The following is a 13,874-nucleotide window of genomic DNA, read 5'->3' on the forward strand; positions in this document are numbered from 1 at the left end:
ACTTTAGCCAGTTATGGAAGCATTTTCAATTGAGAAATTATTGGAAAAAGGAGCAAGGAGATTTGTTAAACTTTTTGGAATTTTTTGGAAATAATTCTGAATTTTTACTACTTTTTAATAAATTTTACTTATTTTGCATGTATTTTTGAAGAAATTTGCATATTTTAAATTTTTTGTAATTTATTTAAATATTCACAATGATTTCAACAATGTTGAAATTTTTTTAGAAATTTTTGTGTAAGGTTTTTAAATCTTAAATAAATTTTAATGAATTTTTGGAGCTTTTATGTGTTTTATGTTTAATTTTTTATGTGTTTTAATGTATTTTGTGGGTTTGAAAATAAAAGGTGGTACTGGAGCTGCGTGTGAACAACGGAGGATGAATGCGTGTGAACGGTTGACTGCAACACTCCATTGCATGAACAAACCGGAAGCGCGTCCTTGCCCGCGTGAACGCCTGCTAACCACACCGGTACATCGAGAACGGCCGCACGACGAGAGAACAACGGAGGATAAGGGAGAAGGGGCAGAAACGGGGGCTGTAAGGGGGTAGCCTAAGTAAATTAGGTGACTGAGTAGGTTAAGTTAATTAGGTTAACTGAGGCGGTTAAAGCAATTAAGTTAGTTTAGTTTGTTAAATCAATTAGGTGAGGTTAGTCTGTTAAGTTGATTAGGTTAGGTTAGTTGGTTAAGTTATGTTAGTTAGGTTAGTGTGTTAAGTTATGTAAGTTAGGTTAGTGTATTAAGTAAAGGAAAGTTAGGTTAGTCTAGGTAAGTAATGTTTGTTAGTTTAAGTAAGGTTAGTTAGTTTAAGTAAATTAAAGGATGTTAGTGTGTGGAAGGTGATGTTAGGTAGGTTAGTACTAACCAGGGGTGGGAGAGGGGGTGGCCGGCGACGGCGGGGAGGAGGAGGAGGGGAAGGACGGTCGACGGTAGCGGCAGGAAGGGACCGCGTTGATGGCAGCGAGCGAGGGCAGCAGGCGAGGGCAACGGGCGAGGGAGGGAGAAGGGAGATGATGTGGGTGAGGTGGAGACAGGGCGGCGCCGGGCAGCAGCGTGCGAAGCGGGAGGTGAGGGCAGCAACATGTGGAGAAGGAGAGAGGGAGGTTGGAGCAGCGAGGGGACAATGGGGAAGGAGGAGGGAGGGTGGAGAGGGAGATGATGCGGGCGAGGTGGAGGCAGGGCGGCGCCAGGCAGCAGCGTGCGAAGTGGGAGGCGAGGGCGACAACATGTGGAGAAGGAGAGAGGGAGGTTGGAGCAGCGAGGGGACAATGGGGAAGGAGGAGGGAGGGTGGAGAGGGAGATGGAGAAAGAGCGAGGGGAGGCCGGCTGCTATGACGAGGGAGAGGAGGACGGAGGGTATCAATAGTTTTTTTTTTAATAATTTATTTTTTTTGGTGTTTTTTTAAAATTAAGTTTTTTTTTTGTGTTTTGTATTTATATTTTTTTTGTGTTTGGAAAAAAGAAAGTTTGTGGGTTGTACAATTAGGTTTTTTCTTCTTTTCTTTTCTTTTTCTGTTTTTTTTTCTTTTAAGGATTGGATTGGGGTATTTGTTGGTTTTTGTTTTTTTCTCTTTGCCCCTTTTTTTTTGTATGCGTATTGTTGTTTTTGGTGTTTATTGATTATTATTATTATTATGTGTTTTTTTAAAAAAATTAATGTGGATTGGTTGGTTGTTATGTGGGTCTAATTTGTCGGGTTTTTTTTATTTTTCTTTTTTTAAAAAATAAAAATAAATCGGGTATGGGTATGCAAAAGGAATGCACCCCCCGTGTCGGCATACAGTGCAAGAAGGAAGGCTAGCGAGCCTTATGGTACAGTGTACAGGAACGGGAATAGATCGTGCATTGTACATTGAGAGGCCCATCCCGTGCATGCAACACTCCGTTCACACATCTTATCTCTCATTTGATTTAAAGGGAAAGACTGATCACTCACCCCACCCTCTATCTCATGCTCTGATAAATACAGAGGGCAATCCATACTCACGTCACCATCCTATTAGGATGAAATCTCACATCACTCAAGGGGTTGGTGATGAAGATCATGGCGGCTATTGTTGTCATCAGGATCTCGAAGATGAGCGTACCCAGGGAGGCAGCCTACAAATCTCATACTTCAATGACTTGTAAGAAGAGTCGTTTGTTAAGAAGGGCAGACGCACTGATATTGCAGAGATAACACACCAAGGGAGATGGCTTCGAATTACTTGCTAGAAAGGTTCTGCTGGTGAGCTATCCTAAACTGCGGGGTGTTGCTACCTTTTCCATAGTCAGCTTCCCGCCCAAGGGTGTTTCCACCTTTTCTTGGAACGAGGCCTATTATGACAGGGAATTTATTCCTTTTCTCCCATAATAGTTTTGTTTGTTTTGTTGTTTGTTTTTCTTTTTATTTTTCTTTTATTCTTATTTTTTTCTGTTTTCCCTTTTTTTCCATTTAAGAAAGAACATGATAGAAATACCATGTGTCAGGACCAACCTCGTCACTGTTATTGGATCAGACGAGAAGAGAACAAGGTCGGGTTGAGATGTTTATGCGACGAGGGGTTAGTAGAACGAGACCGCCTCATGAGGAGAATCATAAGGGCTATTAGAAGCACGCCGAGAAGGACAGTGCGACACCCAAAAGGGAAAGGATAGGTCGACTGTGATTGTCAAGATCCCAAGGAGGGAAATATTTTTTCAAACAATACCCATTGATCAAGAAAGGATCATTAGAGGTATCAATGGTCTGCATCTGAACAGATCCATTAGGATTGACAGCAAGTACCTTGTATGGGCCCATCCACCGTTGTTGAAGCTTGCCAGGAAACTTGCCAAATCTTGAATCATAGGCTAGGATAAGATCACCTTCTTTGAACTCCTTGTGCTTGACGAAACTGTCATGATAGGCCTTGCGTCGCGCTTAAGTGGTTTCCATACACTATAGGGCCATCCGCTGTATCTCATCCAAGCATTCCAAGTGTAGGAGACGACGTTGTAGTGACTCATCATCTCCCAAGTGTTCTTTAACTGCCACTCGCAAAGAGGGCAATTCGAGTTCAACAGGAAAGATGGCTTCTGTACCATAAACTAACTGAAAAGGAGTCTGTCCTGTAGCTGCCTTATGGGAGGTTCTGTATGCCCAGAGGGCCTCTATAAGTCGATCGTCCCAGTTGTGATGATGTGCAGCAATCGTTCTTGTCACAATCGAGCAGAGGATGCGATTGGTGACTTCAACTTGGCTGTTGGCTCTGGGGTAATAAGGATTGGACTTAGATGGTAGATCTTATACAGTTCGGTCAGCTCCTCCATACTTTTGTTAAGGAAATGAGTATCTTTGTCACTTACCAGTTCGAGGGGACTGCCAAAGCGGGTGATAATATTCTCATACATGAATAGGGCTACGTTGTTACCATCGTCCCATTTCAGGGCTTTAGCTTCACACCACTTTGTGACATAATCCGTACATACTAGGATGTATCTATTCTACTTCCGTCTGGTGGGTGGATCAATGGGATCCACAAAATCAATCCCCCACTTCTCGAATGGCTTTAGGGGAAGAATGGGTTGCAGTGGCATGGTACTTGTTTTGGTGGGTTTCCCCATTCGTTGACAAGTATCACATCTCTTACAGTAATGATATGCATCCTTGTGGAGGGTCGGCCACCAGCATCCTGCTAACTGAGCCTTCTTAGCTGTTGCTTCTCCTCCGAAGTGTCCACCACATGGTTCATCTTGGCATGCTTTCAATACTATGCTGATTTCATCCCCTGCAACACATCCTTTCTTGTGTAGAGCGGCATGGACTGTCGCCCTTTCAAACTCTGCTTCCATGGTTGGATCTTCTTCTTTCTCTTCGCACATTTGCCTATTGGCAATGCAGGTGGTTCTTCCTCTGCCTCGAGTAGTGGCTCCCTGACCACGGCCCATTTCTTGGAAAGGCGCTTGGTGCTGTCCTCCTCCAAGTTTGGGACATTGCTTCTTGAAGTGACCGGGCTCGTTGCAGTGGAAGCAACAGAGGTTTCGACCATTGCTTTGAGTAGGAAAAAAGTTGTTGACGTTATTAGTACTTGATTTCTTTCTTTGTCCCTAATTATGACCTTGAATTCTCTTCATCTGAGGTCTGAATGCTCCTCTGTTCGGGTCATTATAAGACCAAGTTTTGTTACCCCTTGGTCTAGCCTGCACCTCCTGAATTATAGGCGCAGCTCGAATGAGTGCGTCCTGAAGATTTGATGGACGCATAGATTTGAGACGAGTATTTACTAGTGGATTTAAACCAGCACAAAATTTGGACACCTGCTGTGTCATGTCCATCTGCGACGTATACTTAAGAAGTAAGACAAATTTAAAATAGTATGTGTCAAGAGCGAGTCCTAGCTATTTTAGCTTGTAGAACTCATTCATTTTCTATGTGCGATACGCAGGTGGTAAGTATCTTCCCTGCACCACTTTCTTCATCGTCTCCCAGGTAACGGATCCTTCCACGATCCCTTGATCCCTACACCATTGCTTCCACCAAAGCCTGGCTTCGCCGGTGAGCTTTAGCTTCGCAAGCATAGCCTGATTGGTGGGTGCAGTACCGGCTGCTTTGAAGTAATCCTCCATGGATTCAATCCAAATTTCAGCATCTGCTTGGAGAGACCTGCCCCTCCCGTCAAATTTGGGTGGCTTAATTTGCTTGAGAAGAAACTTCTTCTCCTGGATTACAACAGTACTTGATGTAGGATGCGAACTAGGAACCTGTACCTGGGGTTGTGCCTGGATCAAGGTTTCTTAACGTTATTACATTATAATCGTTAGTGATTTATATTACATCTCCATTTCTGCTATCACGTAAGCAATGTAACTACTTAAATTTTTATCAATTCTCATGCACAATCAGACATTGATAAAAAGAAGTCTTATTTGTATTTATATGGGCATAGCCCTTTCGGAATACAACATTTCTTGCAATGATAAGCCAACTGTTACATTTAGTTTGGGGAGAACAACGTTGTATTACATTTATCTACAGGAACTGTATAATAGTGTGGTTTCAGGTCATGGATCTTCAAGAATCGGTAAGTCATTGGGAGTTCAGGGTATCCTTTCCTTTGGAACCCGTTCTTCTCATGGCGCCCCAACACTTTAATCCTGTCGGCGGCAATCACGTGGGTTACTTCCTCATATACATATGAGTTCATCTCAGCCCTTCGACCTCGAATATGTAAAGTTGAGTTTACGTGAGCTTCCACAAAAATGAACAGCTTGACGACTTTCAAGTCTTCCAACCACTTGATCCTCTTTAGGTTGATTTGTAGATAAGCAAACCAGTGGGCGGCTATATAGTAGATTCCTGAGGAACCCGTCCATCTTCGTTCCATGTACAAAGGCGATGGATTATAGATTCGCTCTAGGATGTTCATCATCTCAACCCTTTGTTGATAATCAGGGGAATGCACCATAGTCATAAACATGACTCGTAATACTAAGAACTTGTTCCACGCTTCGTAATTCTGCAAGACAGTATTGAAAGTAAGGAAATGTTTAGAACAGCAACATTTGCTTTACTTTATCTTATTAAGATTTTATAAGAACAGTTCCTTGTTGGTTTGCTCAAATACCAACTGTAACGTGTCTACTTGTATCTTCAGGACACGTCTTAGCAGTCCATCGGAAAGGATGTCTAGAAATCTGCGCCCAGCACTCCCATGGAATGTTACGGGGTTTGCGATTTAGGGCTTTCCACATCTGCCATGTACCGGAAGTATTCCCGCCGTTCCCACTTAGGATCGACCTGAATTAGGGTTTTCCTTATTGTTCATTTCCTAACGGCAACTAGCGTCGGGTCCAAGAGAACTACTTTACGCAGAAACGCCAGGTCTGAAGCGGATTCATGTTGCACTTGGTTCAAGGAGAATGGGAAACAAGAGGGATGCAAATCTCAACCTCTCTTCCATAAGGCATAGTCCCATTCCGTTCCCCTAAAACAACGTAAATCGGGATCAATCATAACTCTAGGTCAACGCTTTTGTTGTTCGTGTTCTTTGATGATCTTCCTAATGTCCATCATGATTTGAGAAAAGTTCCCGTCCAACCGGGACCACCCATCCGTAGAATGGACCTATGGCCACATCCACCGCACTTTCCTTGGGTTGTTTTAGTTATTTAATTATCTAACACATTAAGTTGGACATGTAACAATCAGCTTCTTTAATCAGCCCGTTCGACACTGGTTCTTTCATGCAATCATATCACTTGATATAGAAAAACAATGTCAAACAAGTTCCTTATTAACAGGTTATCATATTTATCTTTGAAATACAAAAAATCCAGCTCGTAGGCTTATCCACAATCCGCCCAAAGGCTATCCAACAATCCACAAGGATTACCAATCCAAGTTTCCACCCATAGACTAGTATGTGGGCCTCTAGATCTAATCCTGAGTCACGTTAGCCTCTTGTGCAGGGCCCGGAAGGCGAGGAATTTACAGCCAGAGCCCCCTCTGGCACCCAAGCATCCTCCTGCTCCAAGTAGCACTCAATGGAGAGACCTCTCGTGGCGGGTTCGGTCCACTTTCCCGATGTGGTTAACAACCCCCTTGGCTAGGGTCAGGCAGGCAGTCGGGGGTAACTGAAGCTACCTCTCCCTTCAGGCCTTCAACCTGAAGTATTAGATATCCATTTATCTTTTAATTCCTTGATCAAACAAAGCCAAATAGTGCTCTTATATCTATAACAAGCACAAACATTTCCATTGGTCGTTTTTGTTGGCAAACTGCTAAGGAATGAATTCTTCCTTTCGAATGCGTCCAGCACTCGATCTGGGATGACTTGCGACTTGGCAAGATCCCCTATATTTTGGGTTAGGTCGTACCCTACTAACCCGACTTGGTCAAACCTTAAGTTCATAGATTATTTCAGTTTATTGGCTGGTCTTTTGATTCCAAACAATTATCTTTACTCAAGAAATATACTATATTAGGATGATTATTCATCCTCTTGCAAGATAACTTGCCTAAGGACCTACCAACCTCATTGCAAGAATTGGCCATTCCCTTGTGATCCAATCACAAGATCATATGACTCCGCACTTGTTGTGCAAGTGTCGCATCAAACTATGAGACTATTCTACTCATCAAATGGAGTCACGAAACAATCTGTTCCTGATTACATTAGGCTCACGTCGTCAGTCCTAGGGTTCCAAGTTCCATCTCGTAAGATTCTTAGGGACAGACCCTAGTTCACTTTCCAAATATGTTTCATTGTCCCTACATTCGGTGAATGTGGGAAAGTATTTAAGGTATAGGAGTTTCAGTTTGAGCAATACGTACGATTAGGTCATATATTAATTTCTAGTGAATTTCTTGGAATTTAACTAATTCTAAATGAGTACTCCGAGGTTTAGGTGTTTAGGTTTGTGCCAATTTGTTTAACTCTTGAAGATAGTTACATATCATTTCATAAACACATGACTCGTTGTCTACGCATAAATTGATTTTTCAACCCTAACTTATTGATTTAAGGTCAGGCATAGGTTAGGTTAATTCCAACTAATCTTCCTATAACTTTGTGAACAAAATTCATACTAAACAAGCAACCTTTTACTTGATAATTTATGCAGCTGACAAACAATAATTGCCTAGAGTTATGCATTGTAAGAATCATTTCATGCCTTGCACTTTCCTAAGGATTCCTAACACTTCCCATGATGATTCATTGTGAAGAGGATATGGGTTAATAATGTGATATGCAGTTTATACTTCCATGTTTAAACGAGATATACTATTTTAATTATGTTCTATAACAATGGACATTAATCTAATTTTAATTCATTGCACTGCATAAAGCTATTTACTAAAAATGCATTTATGCTCCCTTTATTTTACTTGTTTGATTGAAAATATTAATGACTAAATTCCTCTATCATGAGCTAATTTTTCTAAAGCATTTAAGATAAAAAATGCATCCTATTTCCAACAATTATCCTTTACACGATTGAGTTATAACAATACCAAATAAAAATGAGGAAGGAAAACCTGGACTTGGGGTGAGATGTCCACGTGGATGTTAGGAGACGACCCTCCTGCAGTTGCGCCTTGGGCTTTCTTAGGAGGCATCGCGAATACAGTCTTTCCGTTGTGGATGCAGCTTTACAACTCCTTTTTGAAATTCCACCGTGGCTCCCTTTTGCGATAACTTGCACCGTTCGTCGAAAGCAGTTTTAGAAGGCTTCCTCCTTGAAGTAGGGATTTTGAAAAGGCGGTGTTTCAAAATCTTTCACGAATAAGGCCCATTAAAGCCATGGGAAAGGCTTAATGGCCTTATAAAGACTCACACGAATGGGGAATAAAATGTGTAAAAAACAAGGGAGTATAAGGGTCCTTAGGGAGAAAATTTCGTGGATGGGGTGTTATATGCAAGGGCACATGAAGGCTTTGAAATTCCCGGGGGGTAGGGGGTGTTTTGACAATCCCTCACGAACCACAACTAAGAGGGAAAAGAAAAAAAAAACATGAAAGGCCTAAGGGAACCCTTAGGGAGGGATTTTGAGGGGGTGGGAGAAAAAGGGTTAGGGAGGTCTTAGGAGGGAATTTGGGGGGGGTAGTCTTAAGGCTATAGGAAAGGGCCTAAGGGGGATTTAAAACACGGGGGAGGAAAAGGCCCCTTTGGCGTAACCTTATATGGGGGGGGGGGGGGGAAAGGCCCTAAGGGAGCCTTAGAGAGGAATCTTAAAGGGGGGGGGGGGGGGTTTCAAGAGGCCACAGGAAGGGGGCCTAAGGAGGGTTTTAAGACACGAGGGGGGAGAATAAGACCTTTAAGGTCAGACTACTTTTGGGGGAAAAGGGGGCTTATGAAGCCCCTTAGAAGCTTCAGTGCTTCTACACGGGGGGGGGGGGGGAGGGGGATGATTTCCCCAAACAAGACGGGAAATGATTTTCCCAAATGTGACACGACGGCTAGCAGCATGGCCTGCAGCTTTAGGCGGCGGCGTCGAGATGACTAGCAGGAGGACAGCTGAACGGCGGCTATTGACTGGCGCAGCAGCTCACGGCTCCCCAGGGTGGCGGCAGCGTGTCGATGTCCTCTCTCTTCCTCACAACACTCACAGGGTCTCAGCTCCTTCATCCTTCTCTTCCAAGGCTACCATAGCCACTAGCAGCCATGATTTATATAGGGGGAGGGGATAGGATCCTCCCTCCCCCATGCGTCGATGGGCATGCCCCATTGCCTAGGCAATCACCAACAAGGAGCTTGCCTCTCTTGCTATTCCCCTCTTCCTCCAGCTCAACAGTCGGCTGGAGGAGGGGAAATAATTAAAAAAATTTGCTTAATTCAAAAAGTATTATCCCTATGAGGCCTTTGTATGAGAATTTTTGATTTCGGAGTTGTTACATATTTCTTAAAATTAAATATTAAATTGGATCCAAGGGATTTTGAAGGTCTTTTAGATTTCTTTTCTTAAAAACTTTCTATATTTTTTGTAGTGGACTTGAATATACTCAACAATCCAAGTATATTCGAGGATATAATAATGTAAAACGAAGCATTTGTCTGTATGAGTAATTTTAACGATTACTTTAAATTATTGAAATAAAGAAACTAAGGTAAGAGTTTTAATTTGAAACTTTAGGGTTAAAAAAGAACCTTTATTTAAAGCCCTAGATACATAAAAGCTATAACTCCAAACTCATTTTCACTTTCATTCTCTACTTCCCTATACTTGTACTCTCCTTCCTTCTCTCTTTGTGTGCCATGGCTACCACTCTTGCCTTCATCGCATGGATTAGCTCCACATGCTATGCACACATATGAGACCAGATATACCCTAGGTTATGCATGACCTTGAGTCTAGAGAGCTTTCTTTCTACCATAGACCCTAGCTCTAGTATACTTGCATCATTTTGTGATGTGAAAAACCCTCTCACCTGCTCTATTCTGGACTTTGCTCTTAGATGGGTACCTATAGATTTCTTATATAGTTTACGTGCTGGATCAAGCCATGCAAAGGTAATAAATCGAGTCCTCATGCATGTGGGACAGTATCTCTAGGCTAGAGCAGTCCCCACCTCATCCCAAGACCATGCCATGATGGATCTCATCAAGCGTGATGCAACATTTGCCATATATGTTTTGTACACTGAGGTGCAAGAGGACAGTGAGGAAGACATTCACACACCTTCTTAGCCACAGCTAGAGTATTTCGAGAGGGATCCTGAGGAGATCACACTCAATCCGAGAGTAGAGGCAATACAAATCTTAGCCATTGTGCACCCACCTCCTTGCCTTGTTGAGACACTGACAACAAGTGATGAGCCACCCCTCACTTCTCTCCATGCTATCATCATCGAGGGGGTGGAATATTTACTTATGCAGGATGTACTAGAAATTTTGGAGCTAAGAGAAGAAGAACTATATTGTGCCATGGTGCATGATGCACATGATGATCTTATAGATTTTGATATACAAGATGCACCAACACATGTTGATGGGGTGGCTCGATATGATGGTATGAGTGTCGATGACATCTTTGCCATTGTGAGCATCCAAGAGTAGATTGAGACAGTGGCACCAGAGATTGAGATCTCAGATGAGGAGTTCAAGCTGTTGTTGATGCCCTAAAGGCCCTACTGGTAAATTTTTGCGAGAATTTGATGTATATGTCTTTAGCACACTCCATACATAATGAGCCTGACACAGTGAGTCTGACACTAAACTTGTGTGATGCAGAACATTGTCTATATAGATGAATTTTCATCTAGACAAGGTGGCCAATCTGGTAGCCAAGGAAGGGTGCAGAACTCGGCATTGAAGGAGTATATCAGCCAACTTTTGAGTGATATTATTGTATTTCATAAGACATGCTCTCCGTCTTTTGTTGAGAACTTCTTAAAGTTGAGGACACTAATGAAGGTTGGGCCCTTCAAGACCATTCCAACGAACTCTAGCTTGGAGAAAGTAGTATTGCTTTGATGTTTGAAGCTCCTCTACTTATTCTCCAGTACTAGGTCTGGGCCACTTTTTTTAATGGTGGCTCGTGGCATGGTTGCTAGTGTTGAAGACCCCAATGTCATTAGGCAGGAAGAACTACTAGGACAAAATGTGTTGCTGCCTATGATCAAGAATAGCTCTAACTATGAGGAGTGTGGCTCAAAGAAGCCTAGGAGAGAGTGGATGTACTTAGTGCCAAATGATAACTCATCACAAATGTAATGTAATTTGTAATCTTCTCTCGAAGTAATGAAAATCGATATTTGTTGGATTTGCGTACAATGTAGTTTGTCATACGCATAGCGTATTATTATTTTTTACTTGAATGTTACGTTTATTTATCAGATTTACACACAACACAATTCGTACCCTAAATTTAATACATAGTGCTTTATCAAGTTCGCATGCAACATGTATTCATTCGAACGCATATAACAATAACTCAAAGGCATAAATAAAACAAATAACAAGCGAATAAACAAAAATAAGATGCAGCAAAAAATTCGTATTCATATTCATAACATTTTACATGGGATCCATTACAACCAGGGTTTTACAAAATCTCTTTGGAAGCTAATTCTGTATATGTTTTGGTAGTATACCCTTGTCATTGTTGACCTTCACGAGGACTGTCCTTCCATCACCGGAAGAACCTCACTATTCACAAATCCTTATCCATGATGGTGACTCTCCTTGCATGTATTGCTGCATAGACCGAGACTCCAAAAAAGTGATGAGGTAAGCTTCGACAACTTCTTGTAGTAGTGCAAAGAGGGCTTGGGCAGTCCAGCAATCGGGTTGTTGTAAGAGTGATCCATTTGGGAAGTGTCTCTTGCTATTCTTAATGAGTATGATGTCCATAATCTCACATACTAGCTTCTAGAATGGAGCCTTTAGTATCAGGAGGTGCATGGTCTTCTGGTAGTAATGGTGGATCTCACGAAACTTTAAACTTATAGCAAAACTTTTAAAAAACCCTTAAAGTTAAATTAATATATCTAGGCTTTGGAAAAATATGACCAGTGATCTGATTGACATGAAATGTTACCTGTGGACTCCTCTAGGGTGCATCAACCACCCAAAAAAAAATTAGTCTCATCAGAAGTCTCTAGGAGACCTATCCAAAACTTGCGTCTAGGGCCCTGAATCCCCAATGCGACCCTTCGGACAGGTGTCCCAGAGACTTCTAATGGGGCCAAATTTTTAATATCCATGAGTTTCTACGATGTCGACATATGGGTGAAGTTTCACAAGATTTTGATTTATAAATTTGATAGTTCAATCATTTATTAAAAATGCATTAATTGGATTATACTTCACTGATAACAGAAAAACTCACCACCACACCGAATGTGCGCAACTGCATATTAAATGTGTTGTCAACCAAACTACATGAAATATTAGAAACTTAAAATTTCACAAAAAATAAGTCATGGGTCAAATGGAATATCGCATATCCGATATAATGTTGCCAAACCACTAAATACAGTAAAGATATAGTGCATCAGCCCATGTACAACTAATTGCTGATGTGTGTGTGATTGCGCATTGAATTTATCCTCAACAAAACTACTTTCAAAAGTAGAAACTTGGAAATACGCATAATGAAAATCATGGAAAAATAGAATATCAAATATCAGATTTGGCATTACGAAACCATGAAATACATGGTAGATAGTGCATTGCACCAAGTACAACTAGAGCTAGGCAAAATTTAGCTCCATTTTGTAGACCACTGCTATCAAATACTTGAAGGTCTACTGGAAAGATAAACCAAAACTAAGCTCCTTACAATCTACAACCAAACCTAAGCTAAAAACATAGATCTAATTACAAGGTAGCTTCTCAAAGTATATTGTTGACATTAAGATTAAATGCATCCTTGTTGTTGCGGATCCTATGAATAAGAACCATATCTATGGGCTTAATAGTGATATGTCGGGCATGAATGGCTAAAAGTTGATAATCACCCATTAGATCAATCAAGTGACTTTCACCAGCTTCTTGGAGAGCAAGCAAGGCTTGGCTTGACCATCGCCCCACATTCATTGCGTGGTTCCTTGAAAAAAACTTGTGATGACGCCCTAACTATAGATCTTGCAGTATTTTTGGCACCAACCTGGAGAATGGTATCTTAGGAATAATCAAGTTGGCACTCTTGTGGAATTTCCTTATCTCACATAGTGTAGTTGTGCCTAGTCTACATCTTTGCTTCTTGTGTGTTGGAGGACATGTATTACTAGTTGGAGCAGTAGTGGGAGGTGGAGCAATTGGAGCATGTGGACCACCATTTTTGGACAATGGCAAACCATCATTATTGACCACACTAGGACATTGTTGGAGACAGTAGCATCACCATTATTAGCTACAGTAGGGCCAATGTTGTTAGCCATCAAGGGACATTTATCACTCATAGTATGCTCACTAGATTCAGAAGAGTGTTGACCTCTTGCTCTTGCAGGCGCCTTCTTGATAAGAAGCTTGGAACATGCCATGGTTGTGATGATGAAGGATAGAAAGTGGAGGGTAGAGTGAAGAGTAATGGGAAAAAATGAAAGGAGATACTTAACTTAAGTACAAAACTTTTAAACTTAGTATGGTGTAAATGAACTTTAAAATTATCATTTCATTTCATTTCTCCACCCCATCCTTGCCTCGCTCTGTCTCCTACCACTCCCCTCATGCCCCTCTCTATCTAGGCTAGTGAATGTTCCAAGGTTTGGAATTTTCATGTCTTTATTAATAGCACATACTATATGACTCAAAACTCATTCTCACCTTTTCACATAATCCTTAAGCATCTATAGTAGTAAACAAGTTGATCACATCCCTAAGATGTTCACTTACGAGACAATCTACAATGTCCCTAAATTTACAATTTTCCAATGCATTTTTGACCATATCCTTGCTTAGGACTTT

The sequence above is a fragment of the Lygodium microphyllum genome, chromosome 13, assembly GCF_053477565.2.
Source record: "Lygodium microphyllum isolate KBCC chromosome 13, Lygodium_microphyllum_v1.1.10, whole genome shotgun sequence".
NCBI classification, from domain to species: Eukaryota; Viridiplantae; Streptophyta; class Polypodiopsida; order Schizaeales; family Lygodiaceae; genus Lygodium; species Lygodium microphyllum.